Source organism: Amborella trichopoda, chromosome 1 (assembly GCF_054954075.1).
Source record: "Amborella trichopoda isolate Santa Cruz 75 chromosome 1, AtrichopodaSantaCruz75HAP2 v2.0, whole genome shotgun sequence".
In the NCBI taxonomy this organism is placed as follows: Eukaryota; Viridiplantae; Streptophyta; class Magnoliopsida; order Amborellales; family Amborellaceae; genus Amborella; species Amborella trichopoda.
Genome location: NC_142336.1, coordinates 7,570,959 through 7,576,481, shown reverse-complemented (window position 1 = coordinate 7,576,481; position 5,523 = coordinate 7,570,959).

Here is a 5,523-nt window from a genome sequence, read left to right as displayed (position 1 = left end):
TTTTTCTATACATATTAAATTGGCAATTATGCTAGAATGCCTTTACAAACTGCTACCTTTCTAAATTTGAGCCCAAAATATTTGATTGGTTATTTTTGAAATATTATAGAGAGTGACTGTTATTAATGGTTTAAGTGAAATTCATATTAATGGTTTCAGTGATATGTTGAGTACATGATATTGCTGCTTTCGAATGTTTAAAGAGATTTAGAAATAATTTAAGTATGCAAGTGGACTCATCCGGTTCGCCGGTGAGGTATAAGTGGACCTATCTGGGATGCCGGTAGGGATTAAGTGGACTCATCCGGTACGCCGGGGAAGTATAAGTGGACCTGTAGGGATTAAGTGGACCTATCTGGGACGCCGATAGGACTTAAGTGGACCCATCAGAACGCTGATGGGGTATATAGGTGACCTACTTGGGACGCCAGTAGGGTATTTTGTGAAATCCTTTGAATTATGTACTGCCGTTAAAAGTGTTATAAGCATTTCAATTACTCGGATTATACTTAAATTATGCATTTATTGAAAGTGAAACTGTTGATGCATTTCTGTTAATAGATCTCATTTTGGAAAATATTGATATCTTTCAATCATGATTATTTTTAGGATTATGATGATCACTTACTGAGTAGCCAAACTCATCAAACTATGGTAAACATTTTTTTCAGGATAACTACGGATTCATTTTGAGTGCTAGTCAAGATCAACCTTGGAAGATACTGTTGTTGTGCTAGCTTTCTTTATTTACTATGTAAGACCTCGCCACTGTAAATTTGTCTTATCAATAGATGTATATATGTTTTGTCCATCACATCTCAGGAATAATAGTATTGTAAATTCTTGGGGTGTGACAATTATGGTATCAGAGCAATAGGTTTAAGATCCTTAGGAAATTTAAAAAGAATGTACTTAAAATCACATTTATTGTGTGTACAGACCGGGATAAAGTCAGGATCCAGAATAGCTGAAGCCAATATGGAAGGAATTCATAAAGCTTTGGAAAATATGGTTGCTCTAATGCAACATCAGATGGAAAACAACAATCCACCCAGGCAGTCAGTAACAGGAAATGGTGGGAGCAATATCGAACAATTTAAGAAATTAAACCCACCTTCTTTTAAGGGTGCTGTAAACCCACTGGAAGCCGAGGGATGGATTATGCAACTGGAAAAATTATTCGAGGTTATGGAATGTCCTGATGATAGGAAAGTAGCCTTGGCAGTTTTTATGTTAGAAGGTGAGGCACAACACTGGTGGCGAATGGCAAAAAGAGTATTGGTCAAAGAAAATAAAACCTTGACTTGGGAAGTATTTCTAGAGGCATTTAATGAAAAATATTTCCCAGATTTTATTCGAGACCAAAAAGAAATGGAATTTCTAGAATTAATCCAAGGAAATAAGACAGTAGCACAGTACGAGGCCAAGTTTACTGAATTGGCCAGGTTTGCACCACATATGATTAATAATGAGGCAAGAAAAGTGAAGAAATTTGAAAGGGGTCTCAGGCCAGCTATTAGAAGTAGAATATTAGTCTTGAAATTAAGAACTTATGCTGAAATAGTGGATCGTGCCCAAAATAGTGGATCGTGCCCAAATTACCGAAAAAGATTTTGAAGATTACCAAAAGACGAAAAATCAGAACAGTCATGTTAGACCTACATCATCTAATCGACAACAGTTTGAAAGGCCAAACAAGAAGCCAAGGCCCTCGCCATTTCAAAACCAAATAGAACCATGTAGAAAATGTGGGAAAAATCATAAATCAAGCCCTTGTTATTGGAATACCGGATCCTGTTTTAAATGTGGAAAATTAGGACACCAGATTAAACAATGTCCTAGCTTACAGACATAACAGCTTCCAAAGCAGGGAGAGATAACTCCAAAGCCTCAGATGAAGGGAAGAGTATTTGCGATTACCGAGCAAGACGCTCAGGCCTCAAAATCAATGATCCAAGGTACTCTTACTATCTTCCAAAAAGTAGCTCATGTTTTGATTGATCCTGGATCTACTCATTCATTTGTATCACAACACTTTGTATGCCACTTAAAGGTAGAACCAGAACAATTAGAATACATTCTAGAGGTAGCCACACCGATGGGAGATTCAATTAACACTAATATAATGTACAAATCATGTGTAATAAAGATAGAAGAAAAGGAACTGTTAGTTGATTTAATACTCCTGGAAATTCAAGATTTTGATGTAATCTTAGGCATGGATTGGCTCTCTACATACCATGCAAGTATTGATTGTTATAAGAAAATTGTTACCTTTAGTATTTCGAATCAACCAGTATTTTACTTCAATGGTGTCAAAGAAGACTCCCCATCATATTTAATCTCTTGTATTCGAGCTAATCGCCTCCTTCGAAAAGGGTGTCAAGGCTTTCTTGCCTATATCAAAGAAGATAGGAAGGAAGAAATAAATTTGGATACCACTCCGGTTATCCGAGAATTTCCCGAAGTTTTTCCTGAAGAATTGCCAGGATTACCGCCTGACAGGGAAATTGAATTCTCCATTGAATTATTGCCAGGGGTAGCACCAATTTCTAAGGCACCTTACAGAATGGCTCCTGCAGAACTTAAAGAACTGAAACAACAATTGGAAGAATTATTAGATAAAGGTTTTATCAGGCCCAGTGGGTCACCTTGGGGTGCTCCAGTACTGTTTGTCAAAAAGAGAGATGGGACTATGAGATTGTGTATTGATTATAGACAGTTGAACCAAGTGACAGTGAAAAATAAGTATCCATTACCTAGAATTGATGATTTATTTGATCAATTACAAGGATCACAAGTGTTTTCAAAAATTGATCTTAGATCTGGATACCATCAGCTTAAGAATAAAAGTGAAGATGTACTCAAGACAGCTTTCAGAACAAGGTATGGCCATTATGAATTTTTAGTCATGCCTTTTGGATTAACCAATGCACCAGCTGCATTTATGGATTTGATGAATCGAATCTTTAAGCCCTTTTTAGATAAATTTATTGTGGTATTCATCGATGATATTTTAATTTATTCCAAGAATCAGAAGGAACATGAGCAGCATGTAAGAATGGTATTGCAAATATTAAGAGAGAAGAAATTGTATGCCAAACTTAGTAAATGTGAATTTTGGCTTGAACAAGTGACATTTTTAGGACATGTCATATCAAAGGAAGGTCTATCAGTTGATCCTTCAAAGGTTGAAGCCGTTGTTAATTGGAAACAACCAAGTAATGTGACTGAAGTTCGAAGCTTTTTGGGGTTGGCAGGATATTACAGAAAATTTGTAGAAGGATTTTCTCGAATCGCAATCCCATTGACTCGATTGACACAGAAAAATGTCAAATTTGAGTGGACAAGTGAATGTGAGGAGAGTTTTCAAGAACTAAAAGTTCGATTAACTTCAGCACCTATTTTAACTATTCCTGAGGGGAGTGGGGGATTTGTGATTTATAGTGATGCTTCACATAAAGGTTTGGGCTGTGTATTAATGCAATATGGGAAAATAGTGGCATATGCATCCAGACAGTTGAAAGAATATGAGAAAAAATATCCAACTCATGATTTGGAGCTAGCTGCAATAATATTCGCTTTAAAAATATGGAGGCATTATCTATATGGTGAGCAATTCGTAATATACACGGATCATAAGAGTTTGAAATACCTTTTCTCTCAGAAGGATTTAAATATGCGGCAGATAAGATGGATGAATTTCTTAAAAGATTATGATTGTACAATCCATTATCATTCAGGAAAAGCTAACGTTGTGGCCGACGCTCTAAGTAGAAAATCTACGGGAGTCTTAGCTCATCTAATGATCCAAGAAATGCGATTGTTAGAAGAAATAGTGGATTGGCATTCAACTCTGTCCATTAATGGTGTGGTAAGTATGATTGCCAATATTAAGGCGGAACCCCAACTAATCCAACAGATTCGATTGGCACAAAAGAAAGACCCTCAGCTTATAACAATTATAAAAGAGGTGAAGCAAGGAAAGATAGATGAATTCTCTATATGTAGTGAGGATTTGCTAAGATTCAAAAGGCGGGTTTGTGTCCCGAATGATGAGAGTGTAAAGAAAGCTATCTTAGAAGAAGCACATCATTCTCGTTATACAATACATCCCGGAAGTATTAAAATGTATCAGGACCTGAAGAAAACCTTTTGGTGGAATAATATGAAAAAAGAGGTAGCACTATTTGTGTCTAAATGCTTAACATGCCAGCAAGTAAAAGCTGAACATCAAAGGCCCACTGGGTTGTTGCAGCCTTTACCGGTGCCAGAATGGAAATGGGAGTACATCTCTATGGATTTTGTCTCTGGCTTGCCTAGAACAAATTCAGGACATGATAGCATTTGGGTCATTGTGGACCGGTTAACCAAAGCTGCCCACTTTCTACCGATTCGCACGACGTACACTTTGGATCGACTGGCTCAGCTGTACAGTAAGGAAATAGTGCGGTTGCATGGAGTTCCTGTCAGTATTGTATCGGACAGGGATACTCGATTTACTTCTAAATTTTGGGCTAGACTACAGTCAGCCATGGGGACGAGACTCGCCTTTAGTACTGCCTTTCACCCCCAAACTGATGGACAATCGGAGAGGACCATCCAAACCTTGGAAGATATGCTGAGGACCTGTGTTATTGACCTTACAGGAAGCTGGGATGACCATTTACCCCTGATTGAGTTTGCTTATAATAATAGCTTCTAAGCCAGTATTCAGATGGCACCATATGAAGACCTGTATGGAAGAAAATGCAGGTCACCCATATGTTGGGACGAGGTTGGTGAAAGAAAGCTTTTGGGGCCCGAAATTGTCCAGATAACCACAGATAAAATAGCATTAATTCGTGAAAGGCTCAGGACAGCTCAGTGTCGGCAAAAGAGTTATGCCGATAACCGAAGGAGAGATCTTGAATTTGAGGAAGGTGATCGAGTTTTCCTAAAAATCTCACCAATAAAGGGCATTATGAGATTCGGCAAGAAAGGAAAGTTGAGCCCACGTTACATCGGACCATTTGAAATCCTGGAAAGAATCGGAGGTGTCGCTTATAGACTTGCCTTACCACCTGAATTGGCAAATGTCCATAATGTCTTTCATGTATCTTCAATACGAAAATATCAGCCCGACCCGTCCCATATCTTAAAATATGAACCTTTACCGATCAGGAAGGACATATCCTTCATTGAGCAGCCAATTTTGATACTGGATAGAAGGGTGCAAGTGTTGCGTAACAAGGAGATTCCTTTAGTCCGTGTATTATGACAGTACCATTCAAGAGAAGAGTCGACTTGGGAACGAGAAGACGAAATCAGAGAAAAATACCCCTATCTTTTTCAGTAATCAGGTACACAAATTTAGAGGACTAAATTTCTTTAAGGAGGGAAGAATGTAACAATCCTAAAATTTCAAAAAAAAAAAAAAAAAAAGGAGAAAATATGCTTTTAAATAGGGGATGTTCTGTTTGAATATGATGGTCCTTGAGGACCATCACTATTTTCAAAAGATTTTCCTTTGCCTTTACTTTT